The sequence below is a fragment of the Mobula birostris genome, chromosome 6, assembly GCF_030028105.1.
Source record: "Mobula birostris isolate sMobBir1 chromosome 6, sMobBir1.hap1, whole genome shotgun sequence".
NCBI lineage: Eukaryota > Metazoa > Chordata > Chondrichthyes > Myliobatiformes > Myliobatidae > Mobula > Mobula birostris.
In genome coordinates this window covers 17,813,235-17,837,940 of record NC_092375.1, presented here as the reverse complement: position 1 = coordinate 17,837,940, position 24,706 = coordinate 17,813,235, and the positions used below count along the sequence as shown (strand labels likewise).

General features: G+C 41.8%; 1 protein-coding gene across 18 annotated transcripts in view; it reads right to left on the bottom strand.

Annotated features, from left to right (window-relative positions):
* The window catches only part of LOC140198823 (sodium/myo-inositol cotransporter-like), a 40,062-nt gene extending 17,272 nt beyond the window's left edge, over window positions 1–22,790 (bottom strand). For 3 of the 18 annotated variants that reach the window (XR_011886264.1, XR_011886263.1, XR_011886262.1), the window contains exons 1-4: window positions 22,633–22,790; window positions 3,524–3,649; window positions 2,881–2,930; window positions 60–1,402 (exon numbers count right to left, since the gene is read on the bottom strand). The gene's annotated coding sequence lies outside the window, so the exon portion shown is untranslated. Of the gene's footprint in view, window positions 1–26; window positions 1,403–2,880; window positions 2,931–3,153; window positions 3,198–3,523; window positions 3,650–7,944; window positions 8,063–22,632 lie in introns of all 18 variants that reach the window. The other 15 variants (XM_072259893.1, XM_072259895.1, XM_072259897.1 and 12 more) reach the window with 15 other exon arrangements.
* Window positions 22,791–24,706: the final 1,916 nt, after the last annotated feature.

The following is a 24,706-nucleotide window of genomic DNA, read 5'->3' as shown; positions in this document are numbered from 1 at the left end:
ATTGAACACTTTAGTTCAGATTTTACATTCACTACTGAAGGGTTCACTTTGCCACTGACTTTGCAGAAAGCTGCCACAAAGATTTAGCCGACTCCATGTCAACTTCTCCTATTCATACGTGGCTCTTAGTCTGGCATTATCCACAAGGATTTGATTTGCACTTATATAGCGAATTCATCAAGCAGGCTGGGCAACCAATTTTCAGATGGTAAACTAGGAAGTAAAACGCAGTGATTATAACATTTCAAAGAATGCTAAAGGGCATGCCCATAGGATTAAGGTCAAAACTAAACTATCAAATAACTGATATTGTGGATTTTTTAAAACATCACTGAATGAAAGAACTGACACTCCATACTTTAGTTCTCAACACTAGTAAAGATGTTCAGCAGAATTATTATTCATATACTTCTTATTCAACAAGGGTTCAAGGTGCTTATGGTGAAAGCAGCATCAAAAATATTGACATATTGACATAAAACTGGTGATTATAAGCATGTTAAATGCATGTCATCTTGTGGGAGAGGAAATAATAGTAACAACTACCACCAATGCCACACCCCCTTGCAAACATAGCCATCAGTTTTGGTGCAACAGCAACAAATGCTGAGAGTTTTGCTATCATCATAATCAAATTCCAAATCTTAAAATGGAATTAACATAGGTATCAGGCAAGTGGCTTCATGAAGAAAAAAAAACAAGTGGCCTATCACTTGCTTAAAGAAACATAATAGTAAGGTATTATTTTATATGAACATACTACACTGGTTCTATTCAAACAACACATTCAATCTGCAGTTCTAAGTGTTTAACAAAATTTCTTTTAGATTTCTTTTACTAAGTGGAATTATACAATTGGATTTATTAAAACCTTCCAGATAGGTATGCACATTGCAGATATGCAGGTTCATACAATCATTACTATAAACAGTAGTTAACATTTTGTTTTATTTTGTGGTTTATGAAACTATAATCCACTGGTTAAAACAAATAAGACATACATTCATATTTGACATAATAACATACAAGTATAGTTTGTATTACCAAACTATTGAATCTCAATCAAGATTTAGGAGCATCAATTTGTTTCATTCAAATTCATTAATTTATTGTTCATTGTCATTCTAAAGGCACAGGATGATTCACTACAACACTTACTTGTTTCTCAACATAAAGTAAAATTTTATGATTTCTTAGTAGTCATCATATTAAAATAGGCAAAACTAAAGTTAACAGAACCATTAAAACCAATTTTATTTGTATTTGGTAAAAAGCTCATGGATTCACACTTCAAATACACTGCCTATCAAAATGCACGGCTGCACTAACAAAAAGAAGTTGTGATGACCAGAGTCCAAAAAACCAAACCTGACAACTGTACATTTATTGAAAGATATCAAAACTGAAAAAGAAAAATACAAGAATTAGCACAGCAATGACCGTTTTCCAACTGAACTCAAATGATAAGTTTAAGTTATTATTTACTATCAATAAATAATTTTTACTAGATTTTGTCAAGGGCCCAGATAGAATTACTTCCTAGAATTACTTAAGATAAAGCTGTGGTACAAAAAAAATTGCCAGAGTTCATCCAAGCATTATTCAGTTAAGCATTCAAATGAATTAAGTATATTTATTTTATCAACTTTTTTTCCCCAATTAATTTTTATTCCCAGTAGCTTTCCCTAATGCATTGATATTAACTTCATTTGTTAATTCAAAATATGTTGACAAAAATGGTACTGCACTGCAAATCCTTATTTTAGGGCTACATACATTTGAAAAACTTTTAAAATTGTCTATGCATTATCTCAACACAAGTGTGACAATCTACTGTTTGTAAGTTATTTCCCATATCTTTCTTGGTTAATTCTGTGCTCTTAACAATACAAGGCTGTTATTTTTCCTCCCAATATTTTATATAGCTAGGATCGGCTTTTAAAAACTAAACAGCATCCACATGAAAAGATTTAAATTGTCCAAGATTTAATTAATAAACAACGTAAATTCTCGAGCTGTCATTGTGCAGCTTGAAAACTTAACTTTAGTTCATCAGTTGACACCTCTAGATTATTAGTTAAATAGAAAAAAATGAGAAGATCTTATTGATAGGATTTATTATTTTTGAGAAATTTATTCTGGAATGACTGGAGAATGTGGTACCTCTTCCCCGGAGCAGCAATTAAGGAAAATTAAATTTTCTTGAAAGGAATTTGATGGTAGGAATAAGTATAAACTATCTCCACTAACAGCTCGGCAAGTAAATGGTTGCATAGTTATTGTAATTGGCAACAGCAAGAAAAAGATAAAGGTTTCACAAAGTTATGATTTGGAAAGCACTGCAGGAAGAGATGATGGAAGATGATCCTACAATATCTTTTGAGAAAGATTCTGATATACATTTTAAAGCAGAAAACTTGTGAAATGGGAAATAGTAAAAGGATAGATTCTTCAAAGTCTCTGGCATAAAAGAACTGTATGCCCGATTTCTGTATTGCATTTTTTTTAAAAATTGGCATGAGTTCCTCACAATGTTGAAGAAAAGGCCTATGTTTATCAAACAAATCCAAAATAGAGGGAATAATTTTAGTCAAATTATCCTTTTTTTTAGAAAAAAAGGATAAAAAGCAAGAGATCTAATTTTATTTCTATGTTCAAGACTAGTCTTGAGTGCTCCTCTACTCAGAAATGTATTATGGATAGGACTATATGTTTTCATCACTCCCACCCAACACATGTACAAGCTGCTGCCATTCTGAGGGTTTTATTGACAGCTCAACACTGGCTTTCATGCTGTCTGAAATATGTTTCAGAGTCTGCTTTAAGGTTCTATATAGAGAAAATGCATTTGATAAAAATAATTTGAAAGTTTCTACCCACATTTCTCCAAGATGATACAAAATTCCAAAGATTCCAATTTAGCCTAGGTTCTGCAATTGCAAAAAGAACGTATTAAGCACCTTACAAATACTAATATCTTTATGACTTTATAAGTAAATAGTGCTCACCTTCTGATGAAATAGCAACATTTGCAAACAGAACTACTATGTCTTAGATGCTGCTGTGCCTAATCTTACTTTTGTAAACATTACAGAGAGAAAAAAAATCACTAAATGGTGCAATTTGTCCATAACATTTCCATGCATCACTTACCAGCCCAAACACCTCGAGAAAGCACAGGTCAACTTTGTTCCCTACTAAAAGGACAGATTCTAGCAATGTCAAGTTTCACAACTTTCATGTTTGCACACATAAGCATTTAAAAAAACTTTCAATATAACAATTTGCACTTAAATGTATTTCATATAGTTTATCTGGACATACAATTAAGCATACAGAATATTGCACAGAAAACTCAGCAGTTAGTAAAAGAATTTTGTTAAGTCACTTACCAATGGAACAGCATTACTGTGACAAATACATATTATTCACTTCTAGAACATCTTCCATTGCTTAACCTAAAAAATTCTCCAGAATACATTTCACAAATGGAAATCAGTACCTCTGTTAAAAAAACACTCACCATCTTAGTAATCAGCAGTTTTGAAAAGTGAGCACTGCAGTTCAGCTACGGAAAATGGGTCAGTCTCAGGATCACAACTTTTTTTTGCAAAGAATGTAGTCAGTTTCAGTCAGTCAGGCACACAACCTAAAGTACAGCATGTAGCACATACTTTTGATTAGAGAGTTTTGAAATAACCAGTCTCTGAATCAATGTTGATACTGTAGCAATTTGAAGCTGAGCTGACTATTTACTGTAACTGAACTTGAACCTTGTAGCATTTTGAATCAACTAGTTCTTGATCTCAAAATTTTAGTATGGCTATAATAAATATGATTTGTTCTACAAAAGACTTACCTTCTGCTCACTCTTTTAGTAGAAAAAAAGACAACTGCAAACTAAAAACTGGACTTTAAATGAGAAAATACAAAAGCTGAGCAACTGAAGGAATGCCTATCAGGTATCAGAGAGTGTTGTACATTACCAATTCTGGTAATACACATTTACATTACAGCTGAACAAGGAGTCAGTGGATGCTGTTTACTTGGATTTTCAGAAGGCCTTTGACAAGATGCCATACATGAGGCTGCTGAACAAGAGTATTACAGGAAAGATACTAGCATGGATAGAAGATTGGCTGACTGGCAAGATGCAAAGAGTGGGAATAAAGAGGGCTTTTTCTGGTTGACTGCCAGTGACTAGTGGAATTCCATAGGGGTCGATATTGGTAACTGCCTCTTTTCACATTACATGTTAATGGTTTGGATGACAGAACTGATGGTTCTGTGGTTAGGTTTGCGTATGACATAAAGATAAGTAGAGGGGCAAATAGTGCTCAGAAAGCAGAGAATCTGCAGAGGGACCAAGACAAATTAGTAGAATGGACAAAGAAGTGGCAGATGAATTATAGTGTCAGGAAATATCTGGTCAAGCACTTTGGCTGGAGGAATAAAGGTGCAGACTATTTTCTAACTAGGGCGAAAAATACAGAAATCAGAGGTGCAAAGGAGCTTGCAAGTTCTGTGCAGGATTCTCAAAAGGTTGTCTTGTGGCTTGAGTCGGTGATAAGGAAGACAAATGCAATATTAGCATTCATTTTGAGTGAACTAGAATAAAAGAGCAAAGATGAAATGCCGATGCTTTAAGGCATTGCCCAGACTGCACTTGAGAGTATTGTGAGCAGTTTTGGGACCTTTATCTAAGGCAGGATGCACTGGCATTGGAGAGAGCCTAGAGGAGGTTCATGTGAATGTCCTTGAATGGCATTGAAAGGTTAACACATGAGGATCATTTGATGGCTCTGGGCCTGTATTCACTGGAGTTTATAAGACTGAAAGAGAATGAGGAATTATTTTGCTGTATTCTTCTCCCTCTGTAATTTTCCATACCCTTTCCCTCCACGCTTTTACTATTCATCTCTCTTTTCTGGGCCTGTACTCATTGGAGTTTAGAAGAATGGAGAGGTGGGGGAAAGAAAGGATGTGGAGAGGATGTTTCCTATAGTAGGAGAGTCTAGGACCAGACGACACAGCCTCAGAATAGAGGGGCATCCATTTAGAACAGAGATGAAGAAGGATTTCTCTAGCAACAGTGTAGTGAATCTGTGGAATTCAGTGCTACAGAGGCCTCTGGAGGCCAAGTCATAGGGTACATTTAAAGCAGAGGTTGATAGGTTCTTGATTAGGCAGGGTGTAACAGGTTATGGGGAAGAGGCAGGAGAATGTGGTTAGGAGTAATAAGTTAGCCATGTTGGAATGTCTTATGGTCTAATGTACAAGATCATATAGTTTGATACTTGATTTCCAAGAAAAATAATCTATATTATCATTTTATTTCTTTAATGTTAATGACAGATCACCATCAAAGAAAAGGTAGCTGCCAATAACAAGCCTTTCTGGTACAAATTATCTATGACGGTTGCAGTTAACAATTAATCATTTTTGATTAATTTAATTGATATGACTGGATACAGATCAGGGGTACTGGCTTACAAATCTCATGATAATCAGGTGCCTTCCATCCCAAATCGATCAAATACTGGTCAATAAACTTGTGTACATTGATCGTGTGAATGGCCATCCAAGATTATTGTAATTGCATCATACGTCATATGTAACCATGCTTGTAGTATTATTACAAGCTGTATGATTGTGTTTTGCAAGTCACTAGAGCTCTGTATCCTTGTATATGTATTAATAAATTTGTTAACAAAGGAAATAGAGTCCTGACAGATTATAGAGAGAGCAGGAGATGACTCACACAAAAGAAGCATAAAAGAAAAATGTGAGTGATTAATCCTAGTAATCATTACTCCGATTTACAATCTCTCAAGTGAAATGATGGAGTTGCCAAATTTCACCTAAGCTGAACAACCAGTTGCAAAAATTTTACTACAATGGAATGCATGTAATAAATTAATTTAAGAAATCATCTAATATATGGTATCACTGGAAGATATTCAATGTCATTTGCAATTGGCTGGCTTTTGAAGCACAGTATTCATAACTCTGTAGTGGAAAATAAAGGCAGCCACATCCAGTATTCTAGTGCAGCTATTCAAGAAGATTGCAGCCTTAGATTTCTAGAAGTAATGAAGCTGATGGGGGAGATTAAATCACAGAAGCAGACAAGAAATGAAACTAAAGACAACAGTATAAAGAAATAAACCATTGAGCTGTAAATGTTGTTTAGATACATATAGTGGAGTATAAAAAAAGCCAAAAATAACTTTTAAATGACAAGTAGATAAATAAGGTCCCTTTAATAATAGGGACATTACCAATAACTGAGTAAAGTACATGAAAGGACCTTTGGACAGCTATCGTGGGGAGGTTTGGTGCAGCCACTAATAATGTGATTAGTAAAAATAGGTAAAATAGCTATTTTGGGTGTGTTTTCAATCAGGACTTTAGATTCTTTCCATTGTATAATTCAGAGCCAGAAGATGTGCATACATAAAATTTTGCATTGTTCAGAAATATTTGTAAAATTATTTGTATTCACAAAAGATACAGAAATCTGTAACATGGAATGCCAACCATGAGACACAGATCACAGCATCAAAGTTGAGACCCGATAATTCAGTTAGTCAAGTCTACAACTCTTGAGAGAGAAACTCATTAGTTTTAAAAGCTACATCACAAAGGACACTATATGAACTGCAAAGATGCCAAATGGAAACTACATGAGACAACTACTTTCTTTGCAGTAAAGGCTGAGAGATGTAACAAGAAGTGTACAAGATTGTGACTGATTTAATTAAGACAAATAATAAGGAGCAATTCCTAATAGCAGAGGTTACAGATTTAAAGTTTTGGTACAAACGAGAAAAATCTGCAGATGTCGGAAATCCAAAGCCACACACACAAAATGCTGGAGGAACTCAGTAGGTCAGGCAGCATCTATGGAAGAGTACAGTCAATGTTTCAGGCCGAGACCCTTTAGCAAGACTGGAGAAAAAATGATGAGTAGAGTTAAAAGGTGGAGGAGAGGGGTTAAGTACAGAGCTGGGAAGTTGATTGGTGAAAGAGATACAGGGCTGGAGAAAAGGGAATCCAATGGGAGAGGAGAAGATTTAAAAAGGTGGGGGAGGGGAAAGAGAACCACCAGGTGATAGGTGAAACCTGGAGGGAGAGGGATGAAGCAAGGAGCTAGGAAGTTGATTGGTGAACAAGGCAGAAGGCCATGGAAGAAAAGAAAAAGGGGAGGAACATCAGAGGGAGGCAATGGGAAGGCAAGAAGATAAGGTGAGAGAGGGAAAGGGGGATGGGGAATGGTGAAGGGAGCAGGGCCATTACCAAAAGTTCAAGAAATTGATGTTCATGCCATCAGGTTGAAGGCTACCCAGTTGGAATAGAAGGTGCTGTTCCTCCAACCTGAGTGTGGTCTCATTGCGACAGTACAGGAGGCCATGGATGTGTGGAACACACAAGTGTTACATCCCAGCTGTTAAAGGAGGCCAAGGCAACCAAAGGAAACCTGACGATTGTGTAGTTGGACTTAGTCAGTGCCTACGGTACAGTGCCGCACAAGCTCATCGAGACAGCACTGAAACACTACCATATCCTGGAGAAGGTCACCAAGATCCTGGCAAGCTATTTCGAGGGGATTCACCTAAGGTTCAGCGTGAAGGACTACATAACATCATGGCAGCGAGTACAGAAGTGTATTGTGTCTGACTGCCCTATATCAGTAGTCCTCTTCATCATGGCCATGAATCTACTTATAGAGGCTGGGAAAAGAGAGACAAGAGGGCCAAAGACAAGCACTAATATCAGACAGCCGCCAAGCAGAGGGTTTATGGATGACCTTACAATTACAACTGCAACACATATCCAGGCCAGATAGGTACCCCGGGCAATGGACCAGACAGCCACATGGGCACGAATGAGATTTAAATCTGCCAAATCAAGGTGTTTGGTGATAAAGAAAGGCCAACTTACCCAGAAGTTCACCTTGAAGATCCAGGATGAAGAAACCCCATCTATCATAGGAAACCCCATCAAGTGCCTAGGGAAATGGTATGATGACAGCCTGAAGGATGTCAACAACAGCAGACGCCTGGAGCAACAAACAACAGAAAGGCTGGTAAAGATCGACAAATCAGGTTTACCAGGAAAGTTTAAGGCATGGATCTTCCAACATAGGCTCCTACCCAGACTAATGTGGCCAATGATGCTGTATGACATTGCCCTGTCAACGATCGAAGGCATGGAGAGAAAGATAAACCAGTACCTGAGAAGGTAATTAGGAGTACCGTACTGCTTCTCTTAAACAGGGCTATACCGCAAGCAAGTCAAGCTCCGGCTGCCCCTCCACTCAGTTGTAGAGGAATTTAAGGCAGGGAAAGTACGCCTCATCGTGGCCCTCAAAGACTCCAAGGATGACAATGTCAGTGAAACAGGAGTCAAGACACAGACAGGGAGCAAATGGAAGGCGGCAGAGGCAGTAGAAGAAGCAGAGCCCTGACTTCCCCAGAGACGTTGTCAGAATAGTGTGTAAGGGCAGACAATGCCTAGGATGTGAGTCAAAAATCAAGTGGAGGGAGGCCAACCCGAAGGACAGACAGCATTTGGTCCAGCAGGAGATAAGGAGGAAAGAGGAGGCGGCTAGATATGTGCGAGCAGTGGAGATGGGGAGTCAAGGTACCTGGACAAATGGGGAAACGGAACAGAGAGTGTTGACATGGGATGACATATGGAAATATACATCTTTCCAACTCCAGTTCTTACTGAGGGCTGTGTACGATGTATTACCAACTCCAACAAACCTGCGGAACTAGAATAGCAGTAGACTCAATGTGCCATCTGTGCCAGAAACCAGCCAACCTTCAGCATATTCTTTCTTCATGCCAGGTTGCCCTTTCCTCAGGGACGGTACAAATGGAGACATGACCAGGTTTTGAGAATACTCGCCCACACTTTGGAGACAGAGAGGAAAAAGGACAGCCAACCAAACTCCAACTTAATCAGGACTGGGAAACATGCTGCAGCAACAAACAAGTGGAGAGATGGTATCCTGAGCATGGCAAAGGACTGGGAGATGAAGGTCAATCTTGAAAAGAAACTGGTGTTCCCACCAATAGTAGAGACCATACTTCAACCAGACGTTCTACTATTGTCAGAGAGTGCAAAGAAGCTCGTAGTGATAGAGCTAACAGTACCATGGGAGACCTGATGCCAAGAGGCTCACGAAAGGAAGCTTGTGAGGTATGAAAACCTGGTGGAAGACTGCAGACAGCAAGGCTGGCAGACATGGAACTTAGCTGTCGAAGTGGGGGCAAGAGGATTTCCCGCCATGTCATGCTGGAAGATGATGGCAGCTTTAGGGATACAAGGGAGAACCAGGAAGAGAGCCATTAACACCATGGCTTAAGCAGCAGAGAGAGCATCCAGTTGGCTTTGTCTGCAATGGGACGATAGTAGCTGGATGTCTGACCGTCGGGGGTAGAAGACTAATCACGTTCTGCTGTCCCACCATCCCTAGAATGTTCCGGGTTAGGGGATGAAACGTCTGAAGACTGATGGACCCGGCTGATGACTCGACGGTCCAGCAGCAGAAACATCACAGCTGTTTAAAGTAATGTCTCAAGTGAAATGATGGAGTTGTCAAATTTCATCTAAGCTGAACAACCAGTTGCAAAAATTTTACTACAATGGAATGCATGTAATAAATTAATTTAAGACATCATCTAATATATGGTATCACTGGAAGATATTCAATGTCATTTGCAATTGGCTGGCTTTTGAAGCACAGTATTCATAACTTTGTAGTGGAAAATAAATGCAGCCACATCCAGTATTCTAGTGCAGCTATTCAAGAAGATCGCAGCCTTAGATTTCTAGAAGTAATGAAGTTGATGTGGGAGATTAGATCACAGAAGCAGACAAGAAATGAAACTAAAGACAACAGTATAAAGAAATAAACCATTGAGCTGTAAATGTTGTTTAGATACATATAGTGGAGTATAAAAAAAGCCAAAAATAACTTTTAAATGACAAGTAGATAAATAAGGTCCCTTTAATAATAGGGATATTACCAATAACTGAAAAGTAAGGTACACGAAAGGACCTTTGGACAGCTATCGTGGGGAGGTTTGGTGCAGCCACTAAAAATGTGATGAGTGAAAATAGGTAAAATAGCTATTTTGGGTGTGTTTTCAATCAGGACTTTAGATTCTTTCCATTGCATAATCCAGAGCCAGAAGATGTGCATACATAAAATTTTGCATTGTTCAGAAATATTTGTAAAATTACTTAAGTGTTCACAAAAGATACAGAAATCTGTAACATGGAATGCCACCCATGAGACACAGTTCCTAGCACCAAAGTTGAGACCCGATAATTCAGTTAGTCAAGTCTACAACTCTTGAGAGGGAAACTCATTAGTTTTAAAAGCTACATCACAAAGGACACTATATGAACTGCAAAGATGCCAAATGGAAATTACATGAGACAACTACTTTCTTTGCAGTAAAGGCTGAGAGCATAACAAGAAGTGTACAAGATTGTGACTGATTTAGTTTAGGCAAGTAATAAGGAGCAATTCCGAATAGCAGCGGTTACAGATTTAAAGTTCTGGTACAAACGAGAAAATCTGCAGATGCTGGAAATCCAAAGCAACACACACAAAATGCTGGAGAAACTCAGTAGGTCAGGCAGCATCTATGGAAGAGTTCAGTTGATGTTTCAGGCCGAGACCCTTTAGCAGGACTGGAGAAAAAAAGATGAGTAGAGTTAAAAGGTGGAGGAGAGTGGTCAAGTACAGAGCTGGGAAGTTGATTGGTGAAAGAGATACAGGGCTGGAGAATAGGGAATCCAATGGGAGAGGAGTAGATTTAAAAAGGTGGGGGAGGGGAAGGAGAACCACCAGGTGATAGGTGAAACCTGGAGGGGGAGGGATGAAGCAAGGAGCTAGGAAGTTGATTGGTGAACAAGGCAGAAGGCCATGGAAGAAAAGGGGGGGGGAACATCAGAGGGAGGCAATGGGAAGGCAAGGAAATAAGATGATAGAGGGAAAGGGGGATGGGGAAGGGTGAAGGGAGCAGGGCCATTACCAGAAGTTCAAGAAATTGATGTTCGTGCCATTAGGTTGAAGGCTACCCTGACGGAATAGAAGGTGCTGTTCCTCCAACCTGAGTATGGCCTCATTGCGACAGTAGAGGAGGCCATCGATAAATCGGAATAGGAAGTGGAATTAAATCCGGTGGCCACTGGGAGATTCCCTTGTCCATTCCTCGCTCCCCACTGATTTCCCTCCTGGCACTTATCCTTGCAAATGGAACAAGTTCTCCTCCCTCACTACCATTCAGGGCCTCATACAGTCCTTCCAGTAGAGGCAATACTTCACCTATGAGTCTTTTGGGGTCATATACTGTGTCTGGTGCTCCCAGTGTGGCCTCCTGTGATTCAGTGAGACTTAATGTTGATTGGGAGACCATTTTACCGAGCACCTTCACTCCATCCACCAGAAAAAGCCGGATCTCACAGTGGCCACCCATTTTAATTCCACTTCCCATTCTGATATGTCTGCTCATGGCCTCCTCTGGAGTTGCGATGAGGGCACACTCAGGTTGGAGGAACAACACCTATTTCATCTGGGTAGCCCCCAACCTGATGGAATGAACATCAATTTCTCAAACTTCCAGTATTCCTCCCGCCCCACCATTTCCCATCCCCTTTTCCCTCTCTCACCTTATCTACTTGCCTGCCCCCTCCTTTTCTTTCTTCCATGGTCTTCTGTCCTCTATTAGATCCCCCACTTCTCCAACCCTGCATCTCTTTCACCAATCAACTTTCCAGCTCTTTACTTCATCCCTCCCCCTCCCAGTTTCACCTATCACCTTTGTTTCTCCCTCTCCCCCCACCTTTTAACTCTACTCTTCATCTTTTATTCCCCCAGTCCTGCTAAAGAGTCTTGGCCCTAAACGTCAACTGTACTCTTTTTCCACAGACGCTGCCTGGCCTGCTGAGTTCTTCCAGCATTTTGTGCGTTGCTTAAAATTTCAGTAATTTAGTTCATTTTATTTTACAATACATTTTATTTTATTTTATTTTAACATAAATAGTGGGGGGGGGGACGGGGAAGAGAAAAACAAAACATTTCTAAAAACTTATAAGAGATCTACAGGCAAGATCAATCACGGATTTCAAAGATAAAACATGAGAGAATAATGAGTGAGAATATGGAAACTCCATATTCTCCACAACAGTTCTACTTAGGTTTCAACAATGACATGAAGTTTGCCTTCAAGAATACAAACTGAGCTTGTCTGCTGACATTAACTAATTAACTGGGGTTATTGATTGACATGATTCTAGAATGGAGATAAAAGTTGTGCGCAGGAAATTGCTCAAGTTCTACCTTACAGCGACAGATTGAAAAGAGATTAGAAGACATCAGATCCTTGAATGTTTATGGTTTACTCTGGCCTATTGATTAGGATCAGGGCTGTCATTATGCAGAAGTCATAGGCATCCGTTAGTCTCATGAGACCATGGATTTGTGCCTTGGAAGATTTCCCAGGGCGCAGGCCTGGGCAACGTTGTATGGAAGACCGGCAGTTGCCCATGCTGCAAATCTCCCCTCTCCACACCATCGATGTTGTCCAAGGGAAGGGCACTAGGGCCAATACAGCTTGGCACCAGTGTCATCGCCGAGCAATGTGTGGTTAAGAGCCTTGCTCAAGGACACAACACGCTGCCTCAGTTGAGGCTTGAACTAGCGACCTTCAGATAACTAGACCGACGCCTTAACCACTTGGCCACACACCAACACATTATGCAGAAGTAGAACGGTAATTAATTTATGTTAAGAAACTTTCTGAAGTTTGGCTCTTTCTTAACAATTCCCTTCAGTTGAAAAGCTGAAAACTTGAAAATTTAGTAACTGATGGCATCTTCAATATTGTTGCACGTGATATATTGAAGATTATGACTGAATTACCTTTGGCTCAGTGGAACCTGCTTCACAACTCTTTGGCCATTGAGGATGGGGAAGTTAATTGACAGTTTAGGAGGATCCTTGCACTGACTTTCCTCGTAGCAGATAGCATGGAAGTTTCTCAATATAATCAGCCTTGTGCTCTTTTTAAGGTGGTCACAATTACTAATGTCATCTGGCATGCACTTATTCCAGATATGGGCAAGTATGCTGTGAATTCACATGGCAAGTATTTCATCAGTATAAATAAACTAATGTCAGCATACTACTATTACTACGTCGACTCAGGCCTAGGGGCCGCGTCGGGCACAATGACAGACTCTCCACTTCTCCCTCTCCATCATCAGTGCATTCAGTTCATCTACATTAGCTGCGCCACTGTCTTCTAGGAGCGTGTTGACCATAGTCTTGGGAGGGCGCCCAGGATTCATTCCCCCCCCCCATGCTTGGGCTCCCATATGATGACTAGACTGGCAGGTAGCTCAGGGGGGCGTAGATAGTGCCCCGCTAGTTGCAATCTTCTCACCTCGATTTTAGTGGTGAGCATCGGTAGGTTGTTATAGAGCTTGACGTTTGTCATGTGCTGTTGCCAACTCACGTCAAGAGCCATCTGGAGCATTCATGTATAGCAACCATCTAGAGACTTTCACATCGTCTTGGTGAGTGTCCACGTCTCGCATCCATACATGAGAATGGACTCTATGACTGCTATGAAAATCTTCTTTTTAAGCCCTCTGGTCAGGTTCCACTTCCAGATTTCCTTCATATCGTTCATAGCCCTCCACGCCAGTGCCTTCCGTATCTTTTTGTCCTTTAGCATGCTCATCCAGGCCAATATCTTCAGCATTGATATCCTGGTCAAACTCACTCATTTTTGGTGAGTGGATCACATCATCTTAGCATACCTTAGGCATGCACTGTACTCCAACTTCTGCCACAGGATAAAATTTCCAGAATACAGAAAAAAATTCAAGGACATTCATAACATGAATGAGGAGAAATACCTGAAAAAGTGCAAGCAGCTGAAGTGCAATCCCTCAAACTGCTATCTGCTCGGCCACCCTATTGAGCACCACCTGAGCAAGGATCTGATTTCACATAGTTCTCTTCAGCCATCTCAAAACCAACAAAAATGAAGTGCAGGCAAGTCACCTTCAACCCCAAGGACAGCTTAAGGAGATGACAATTATATGAGAATAGTTAATTCTATGAGAAGGTAACTGCTCTATGTCAAAAATATTTTGTTGAAAATGCAGCTGCTGAGATCTTTGTTTTGCAAAAGCATCAAATGCTCATCAAACCTCAATGCAAAACGTATGTTTTTTCCCTTACAACATAGGTTGCTACTGCTCTGTTTGCCATCCCCTGACATACCCTTGCAAACCATTTACTCATACAGTGCCTTTTAACGTCTCCCCAATTCTGCTACCATCTTCAGGCCAATTATAGCAGTCAATTAACCTAAAAACCAGCCTGTCTTTGGAACACAAAAGGGAATCAGAACACTCTGGCTAATTTCAGTTAAATGAAAGCCAGTAAACTTCACGGACAATAACTGTGGTCAAAAATCAAGCACATTTGACAGTAACGTAAGGTGCAGCACCACTGTGCTCATATATACTAGAGTCCTCAAACACGCAAACTAAAACATTCTAGAATGGGAACCTGCAGTCACTGTTCGTGTAAAATCAAAGCTATAGACAAAACAGATGAGCTTCCAAGACTGTATTTCATGAGTGAGCAAGTAAATGAAAATCTAAGGACAGAATTGTTGCAAAGCTAGAAGAGCTGCCACCTCTCAGTGCCGAAGACTCACATTCGGTTTTGAGCTCAAGTGCTGTCAGTGTGGAGTTTGCATGTTACATGTGGACTTCTCCCTCCCCTCCACTGGTGCTCAGAGTTCCTTCAACATTCTGGTGCAGATTGGTGGGTTAACAAGGCACTGTAAATTGCTCCTGGATGAGGAAATGGAGGGGTGGGTTGGTAAGTTTGCTGATGACACAAAGGTTGGAGGTGTTGTGGATAGTGTCAGAAGTTACAGCGAGACATTGATAGGATGCAAAACTGGGCTGAGAAGTGGCAGCTGGAGTTCAACCCAGGTAAGTGTGAAGTGGTTCATTTTAGTAGGTCAAAAATGGCAGAATACAGCATTAATGGTAAAACTCTTGGCACTGTGGAGGATCAGAGGGATCTTGGGATCCAAGTCCATAGGACACACAAAGCAGCTGCGCAGGTCGACTGTGGCTAAGAAGGCATACAGTGTACTGGCCTTCATCAATTGTGGGATTGAATTTAGGAGCTGAGAGGTAATGTTGCAGCTATATAGGACCCTGGTCAGACCACACTTGGAGTACTGTGCTCAGTTCTGGTTGCCTCACTGCAGGAAGGATGGGGAAGCCATAGAAAGGGTGCAGAGGAGATTTACAAGGATGTTGCCTGGATTGGGGAGCATGCCTTATGAGAATAGGTTGAATGAACTCAGCCTTTTCTCCTTGGAGCAAAGGAGGATGAGAGGTCACCTGATAGAGGTGTAAAAGATGATGACAGGCATTGATCACGTGGATAGTCAGAGGCTTTTTCCCAGGGCTGAAATGGTTGCCACAAGAGGACACAGGTTTAAGGTGCTGGGAAGTAGGTACAAAGGAGATGTCAGGGATAAGTTTTTTTACTCAGAGAGTGGTGAGTGCGTGGAATGGGCTGCCGGCAACGGTGGTGGAGGCGAATATGAAAAGGTATTTTAAGAGACTTTCAGATAGGTTCATGGAGCTTAGTAAAATAGAGGGCTATAGGTAAGCCTAGTAATTTCTAAGGTAGGGACATGTTCAACACAACTTTGTGGGCTGAAGGGCCTGTATTGTGCTGTAGGTTTTTTATGTTTATATGTTAAACTGGACAGCAGCCTCTATGCTTGTAGAAAAAGGCAAAGTGTAAGATTTAAACAAGAATGAAAAATTAACAATCCATCAGAAAAGGCTTAAAATAAAGGATCAATATTATCTGAAAGGTATTCAATATGGCACTGGTGAACTTTGGCAACTTTCGGCAATCTGCAGGTAATTGTTCCAGTTTCCCCCTTGGATATACTTCTGAATTACTTTCGTTGCAATCTGCAGTATGTAAATTTCCTCTTAACAGCAGACTTTAAAATTACATCACTGATCTTCAGATCTCACCATTGAGTTAAATGCGAAGCTGTTAAGCATGACGCTTTTAAGGATAATTGTCGTGGCCGGAAACACAGCAGGAGGGGTGGAATTCAAACCAGGCTGAAACGCTGAGTAATGAGGCCTTCTCTACCTAGCACCTTGTTGGCGAATGTGCAGTCACTGGAAATTAAGATTGACAATCTCAGGGCAAGGCTGTTGTATCAGAGGCAGATGAGACAGATCTCAATGGTTTGCTGTACTGAGACTTGGCTATTAGCGAATACACTGGACACAGCCATCAAACCAGGTTTTACAATTTTCAGTATGGACTGAACCACGAACTCTGGTAAAGAAATAAGTGGTGACGTGTGCTTTTTGGTCAGTTCTCTTTGGAGCATTGATGTGGGGGTTTTGTCAACCTCTTGTTCCCCTGACTTAGAACACCTAATGATTAAACGTAGACCATTCTATTTGCCTTGGGAGTTCTCATCTGTGATCCTGTCTGCAGCTTATATACAATCAGCGGCTGACTATAAGCAAGCACTCATGACACTGGATGTCATCAGCTATAGGAGCAGCCCATCTAGATGTATTTCAAATTATAGTCAGTGACTCCAACCAGGCCTATTTGAAGAAATCCCTGCCCAATTATCATCAGCATGTAATCTGTTGCACCACAGGTCCCAGCACACTAGACCACTGCTACACTACGATAAGGAACGTCTATTGTTCCTTTCCTAGATGGCATTTTAGCAAGTCAGACCATTTGTACTCCTACTACCTGCATATAGACAGAGCCTATAAAGCAGGGCTCCAGCAATTTAGACAACTAAGAGGTGGCCAGGGAAGACAGAGAACAATTACAGGATTGCTTTGACTCAGAGAACTGGGCCGTGTTCAAGCAATCATCTGAATGACTACACCAGGGTTGTAACAGACTTAATAAAACAGTGGCAGATGAGTATGTCCCAGTAAAATCATTCAGGGTCTTCCCCAATCCAAAGCCCTGGATGAACCATGAAATCCAGAATTGCTGAGGGCTAGATCAGAGGCATTCAAGTCTGGAGATCAAGAATGCTACAAGAGGTGCAGGTATGATCACTGGAAAGCCATCTGAAGGACAAAGTGAAGATCTTGGACTAGATTAGAATCAACGAGGGATGCTTGACAACTGTGGCAGAGCCTGAATGTCATAACCTCCTACAGAGTTAAATCAAGTGACACTGGGGACAGTACAGCTTTGCTTCCAGATGAACACAATGCCTTCTATGCTCACTTTGACCACCAGAACATGGAGGAACCAACATGCACCCCCATATCTCCTGATGATCTTTTGGTCTCAATATCTGAAGGTGATGTGCAGGCTGACTTCAAGAGGGTGGATCCAAGAAAAACATCCAGTCCAGACAGAGTACCTGGCCAAGTACCAAAGGCCTGTACTGACTGACTGGTGTGTTCACAGAAATCTTCAACCACTCGCTCCAGCAGTGTGTGATACCCATCTGCTTCAAGCAGACTTCAATCATACCAGTGCCCAAAAAGAACATGGTAACCTGCCTCAATGACCATCACCCAGTGGCACTTATATCCACAGAGATGAAGTGTTTTGGGAGGCCAGTGTTGAAACCTATCAGCTCCTGACAGAGTGGCAACTTGGATCCACTTAAGTTGCCTACTGGAGCAATGGGTCCACAGCAGATGCCATCTCATTGCCTCTTCACACAACCCTGGAACATCTGGACAGCAAAGGTGCATACATCATCAGGATGCTCTTTATCTATTACAGCTCAGCATTTAATACCATCATCCCCTTGAAACTAATCAGTAAGCTCCAAGACTGGGCCTCAATATTCCCTTATGCAACTGGATCCCAGATTTCCTCACTTGCAGACCCCAGTTTGGATTGGCAAAAATATCTTCTCCACAGTCTCCATCAGCACAGGTGCACCACAAGACTGTGTGCCCCCTGCTCTACTCACTTTATGCTTATGACTGTGTGGCTCCAGCACCATATTCAAGTTTGCTGATGACACCACTGTCGTGGGCCATATCAAAGGTGGTGATGAATCAGCATACAGGAGGGAGACTGAAAATTTGGCTGAATGGTGTCATAACAATGACTTTTCACTTAACATTGGCAAGACGAAGAAACTTACTGTAGACTTCAGGACAGCGAAACCATAAGTCTATGAGTCAATCCTCATTGGAAGATTAGAGGTAAAGTGAGTCAGCAACAAAGCATGATAGCACCTCTATTTCGTTAGAAGGCTGAGGAAATTTGGCATGACATCATAAACGTTGACAAACTTCTGCCTAGTAGGGGAAAAAAGGCAGGTAAACGGAGGTAAGTCCATGGCTAGATCAGCTATGACATTTGTGAGGGGATCCTGGAGTACCCCTATTAACTGTTTGAAGAGAGACAGAGAGAGACATTTATCATTGATGGTTTGTTTGGAAAGGAGAGAGAGACAGAGTTATTTATCACTGATATGTTGCTTTTGGAAAAGACAGAGAGAGACGAAGATTAACGGTTGGACTGTCACTTTAAGGCATTGGAAGTAACTTTGGATTTTTACTGAGTTTGGAGTTAGAGACAGCACCCAGCAGCTCAAAGGTTGCTCTGGTGACCAAAGGCTGGTTGTTGATGTTACTTTCAAGAACATGTTGCCTGCTTGCACTCCTTTACAGACAAAGGAGGGAGGGACTCTTTGAATGAGAGGTGATGCTCAGCCTGGTGAAATAAATGGGAGGTCAGATGATACAGACCTCAGGACACATGATCTGGACACTGAACGAGCATTGTTGTGCCCGCAGAGGAAGTGGGTTTTGGAGGATCGATCCAAGTTGCTATTCCATCGGTGAAGAAGGGGTTGACTAGTGGGGAGTTGTCTATGTGTCCACCCTCGCCTGGGTGATAGCTCCACCACAGAAGACCAGTCCCCCTGGTTAAAATCACAGTCGGTGACTTGTAAAGGATTTCGGAGGACGACGAGAAGATCGACGGCATCAGCTCACCTGAAGACTCAACTCTCTCTCTCTCTCTCTCCCCATCACTACTCAACTAAATACCACGAACTGAACTGAACTGAACTTTACTCAACATCATAAGACTGTATCTTTTTACCCCTAGACTTAAAGAAGCTTGGTTATCATACATACATTTCCACACTTACTGATTTATTTACTTTTATATATAATTATTGCTAAACTGTTTGATTTATCTACATTTATATTACTGTATTGCGTAGTTACTAATAAATATTAGTAGTTTATAGCAATACCAGACTCCAAAGTGTTTTCCATCTCTGCTGGTTCTTTATCCCCATCACGGGGTCCGTGACACATTATTGAATGGTAGAGCAGGCTCAATGGACCAGATGGCCTATTTCTTACGTTTGTCAGAAAATCAAACAAAAGGTAGAGGCTTCAGCTCAGTACATGTGGGTAAAGCCTCCCAACCATTGAGCACATGAAATGCTGTTGTAAGAAAGTAGCATCTATCATCAAAGATCCTCACCATCCACCCATGCTCATTTTTCACTGCTGCCATCAGGCAAAAGGTGTAAGTGCCTCAGGACTCACACCACCAGGTTCCGTAAGTTGCTACTTATGGAAAATAGCAACCCTTGAACAAAAGAGGATAATTACACTCATCCATTGAGATGTTCCCACAACCAATGAACTCACTATAAGGATTCTTTATCTTGTTATTTATTGCTATTCAGTTACAGTTGCATTTCAACAGTTTGTCGTCTTCTAAGCTCTTGCCCTTTCATTCATCCTGTGTATGATTTGTTGAGTACGCCGGCAGGAGTAAAAAATCTCAGGGTTGTATGTGGTGGCATGTATGTACTCTGATAATAAATTTTACTTTGAACTTTGAAGTAGGCAATTAAATGTTTCACATTCCAGAGAGAGAATTATTTTCTTAAGAAAACAAAGGATACAGATTACAATGTTGAGGAAATTCTGTCCCCCGCATGCACTAATCAGTTTAATACAACTTCCCAACTGTTACTCTGTAGTACTGCAGATCACAGACATCAAATGTTCAACCTAACACTTTTCAAAATGTGTTTGATGATCTTTACTATTTCTATCAAACGAGTAATGAATCTTATATCTTCACTTTCAACTATTTTCAATCTATAGAGTTAAATTTCAGTCAATCCTTCCAACAAATACTAAAATCTATGGCCCCAAAAATACTGATTTATTTACCAAGAGAAAAAAAAAGAGCTTTCTATCCACTGTCTACCAATCTCACAGCTTTTTCCATTTCAATCAAAAAGATCTCCATCCACCCAAAATACAGGGATAAGGAGACAGACGAATAGAATCAACCATAACTCCACTGATTAAGAGCAGGCTCCCAGGACCAAATTAGTCCTATTCAATATTTCCTTTTACAAAAGCAACCATATTGATAACCTGTAATAAGAAAATATGCAGTGCATATGTCACAGATCAGGCAGCAACTATGCAGTGGAATGAGATGGAAAATTAAAGTGAGAGATAATTAGTTGCCCAGGACCACCCTTGCAGACATTCTGTCTCCCTCTCTCTACATCTTAAAATATGCTTGTTTTCTCTATTTTCCACTTCTACTTAAGGGTTATTGGCCTGATAATTTCATATTTCTTGCCAGAAATGCTGCCTGATATTTGAGTATTTCTAGCAGTTTTCTGCTATTTAGAACTTCCAGCACCTGCAGATTTTATTTTCCATGCTATCCAAAGATTGATGTAGACCGGATAAAAACCTCTTGTCATGACCCTTCAAATTCATTTATCTACCTACAATGCAGCACTCTGTAACTGTGACATCAAATTGTGCATTGTTTTTGTTTTGCATGCTACCCAGATGTTCAATGTATGGAATGATCTGTCTAGATGGCATGCAAACAAAAACTTCTCCCATTATCTCAGTAGGTTATAATAATGAACTAATTTCTATCTTGCAATAGAGGGAAAAGACTGAGTAAAAATAGTTGAAATATGAAGCAGTTCCTATTTGACTCTGCAACAGAAAAGGGTTATAGGCTTATTCCTCACTCACCTACTAAACATTAAATGTAAAGGTATGCTCAAGCCAATTCTTCCCCCGTAGTCAAATCTGTTATTCGTTGCATTTTAAAAGTGACTCTTTTAAAGATAACTTTAAAAGCAAAGTTAGGCACACATTTCTTTTGGAACAATTTCAAGCCTATGTCAGTATGTGAAATTCCATAAAATTCGGGGAACACATTTTATATGTGCTGTATAATAGTAATTCAGTGTATTCACGTAATGACATTGCTTAGCCTGCTTTCAGGCATTTGAAAAGATGACAACCACAACGACTCGAATCATACCAAACACGGGAAGCAAAAATACTTTAATAGACCGTGAGACAAAATAAAACCCAAGGAGAAAATAGACCTTTAGCTAGTTATTCCCGATTAGGGAATTGGTGGCGATGCCTGTCCCCGTCAGTAACTGAAGCTGCAAAGACGGGTCCTTTCTTCGGCAGCAGCGACGGAGCGACTGCCGCGGATACAAGCGACCAACAGATGGCAGATTTGTCTTCGTTGTCAGCCTCTGCATCTGGCTAAATCGGCCGGGTGTGCATGCAGAGAGCAACACGCAGCTGATCTTCAGCGAGCCCGCGCTGGCCCAGTGCCACCAGCTCCAGGACAACCGCGCTGCCTATCATGCCACGAAGCGCTGGACGCCCATAATGCCACCCAGTGCCCCCAAGCCCCCGGACGTCCGTAAGGCCACCCAGTGCCCCCAGAAGCCCGTAATGCCACCCAGTGTCTCCTGGACGACTGTCATACCGCCCAGTGCCCCCAGCCTCCTGGGCGCCCTCAATGCCAGGCAGTGGCCTCAGCCTCCTGGGCGCTGCGGGGTCCGCAATGCCTCTCAGTGCCCCCAGCAAATGGACGCCCGCGCTGCCACCCAACTGCCGCCACCAGTGCCATCAGGGAGTGGACTTGCGCACTGTTTCCCCACCGGGTGAATGAGCTCCCGTGGGCGCCCGCCCTTTCTTCCCTCACCTGGAGCCGACAAGGTGGCGGCAGAGGCTGAGCCGCGCCTCTGCCCACGACGCTCCGAAGAGCAACAATGGAGGAGAGCGCAGCCCGGGGGGGGGGGGGTAGTTTGGGGAAGAAGAGGTGAACGTTCGAGAAGAACCGCCGACAGAAACACAAGACAAAAACAAAACGAGTGATGCGATCCCGGCTTCGCGTCGAAGGGAGGACACTAACGGGTAGCCGGATCGGGGCGCGGTAGGAGAAATTTCTAGAAGGCGCCAGATGAGATGGTGAAGCAGCTTCGAATGGCATTTATTTTTCCGGGAAGGGGGAAATATAAGGAAACGTCTTTGACAGAGGAGAGGGGGCATCACTTCGCATCCAAGGGACGGTGCCAGGTCCATTTTGATCGGAGGATTATTTTCCCCCTTTTTACCTCAGTGTGGCATTCATTCCTCCCTCCCTCTGACGATCCATCCTCACCGCCCACCATCCCCATGCCTAACCCATCCCGGGGAGCTGCTACTCACCCGCCACAAAGATCTTTTTTCTTATTTACTTTTCCCTCTGTCTCTCAGTGATCGCTCGCAGCTCCAGCCATCACAGTTCGAAATCGGGAAAATAAAAAACACTTACTGATTTCAACACCCCCAATCAAAAAAAGCACACACACCAAACACTCGAAGTGGGTGGGGAAAACAATGCTCTGGCAGAGCTGCGTGCAAGCCTATTAGAGGGCACGGCGGGGAGGCTCTCGTGTCTCGTTGGCCGGCTGCCACGCCAAACAGAACCCGCTTGGGCGGGGTGGCCGGCTTCCATTGGTCCGTTCAGCTGTCCATCTCGAAATTCTCCGGCCTCTCGAACCGTCTGAAGGTTCCAGAAAGTCGGTGGGTGGGTGTTTCCCCTTCCCCCATGGTGGGGAGGCTCCGTGTGAGTCGCTCCAGCCATCTCCGGAGTGGCGTGCGGAGAGCATCCTTGCAATGGGTAATTGCCACAGAGGGAGGAAGAGATGGGGACCTTTGCTGCATCTCCCAGCCTTGAAGGGGACTTCATCGAGCAGATACATCCGTCAATAAAGGTGTCACTATGGTGTCTAGAAACAAAACACACACACACACACAATACGGAATCAAAAATGCCTTATTTTTGTTTCTGATGAGGGTCTCGACCATCCTTTTCCTTCCCTAAATGCGGCCTGACCCTCTGAGTTGATTTATCGGTCTGATTTTGTTTTAATGTCTGCAAGGCAGTGTCAGTTCGTGTTGTGTACATTTTCGCCACTTCCTCTGAAGCTAGCAATTCGCCCAGTTCTGGCTATATCTATGTATCAATGCTTATACTTGTACATCGAAACATACATTAAAAACAAACAATGGAGAAGAAGTGCGGGTATTTGATGTGTACGTTTTTTATGATGGGTTGTGTTATAGAGAAAATAGAAGTATGCAGCTTTATAGCTGAGAATGTTGAAGGTAATTTGGAGCTTTGACCAAGTGATTCATTAGTGATGGATTTTATCACCCTGTAAAGTTCACCGTGTTCTTAACCTCCAACAAATTCCATTGTTGAGTCGTACCCAGGAGACAGCAGGAACTTCTATAACTAACTTGCGTACTTTCGTTCAAGGGCACTTTACTCACGGCCACTGGAACTTTCCATGAGGATTGATACGGCTCCAGAGAGGAATTAATCATAGGATATAATCCTTAAAGGCGCGAGAGTCTTAAAGTAATCACCGTTCACAGGCAAATGTTATGTAAGCTAATCCTTTGTTTTATATTGCATAGAAGCATAAATCAATTGACCTTTGAGTCATGCAATCAATATTCCTCTGCATATTCAGCGACTATACTTTCACAGCCATTTGTCGATAGGGTCCTTTAAGAGACTCCTAGATGGCTACATGGAGCTTAGAAAAGTAGAGGGCTATGGGTAAAGCCTAGGTAGTTCTAAGGTAGGGACATGTTTGGCACAGCTGTGTGGGCCGAAGGGCCTGCATTGTGCTGTATGTTTTCTATGTTTCTATTCAGGGTAATAAATTCCAAAGATTCACCAATCTCTGGGTGAAGACATTTCTTCTCACCCCTCCTCTGAATGGCTGACTGCATTTTAATCACTCATTCCTTAATCCTAATGATTGGAGCCAGAGGAACCATCAAACTGTGTATGGACCCTGTCAATCTCTTGAGAAATTTGCATGTTCCAATAAGATCACCTTTCCCTCTTCTTAACTTGCTAACAGGCCAAGCTGCCAAATTTTCCACATACTCTCAGTGGCCTACTTTATCATGTACACCTGTACATCTGGTCGTTAATACAAATATATAATTAGCCAGTCATGTGGCGGTAACTCAGTGCATAAAAGCATGCAAGCATGGTCAAGATGTTCACTTTTTGTTCAGACCAAACATCAGAAGGGGGAAGAAATGTAATCTAAGTGACTTTGACCATGGAATGATTGGTGGTGCCAGATGGGGTGGTTTGTGAATCTCAGAAACTGCAAACATCTTGGAATTTTCACAGACAACAGCTTCTGGAGTTCTCCATGAAGTGTTATCGTAGAAAAGCAGCATCCATCGTTAGAGATCCTCACCACCCAGGCCA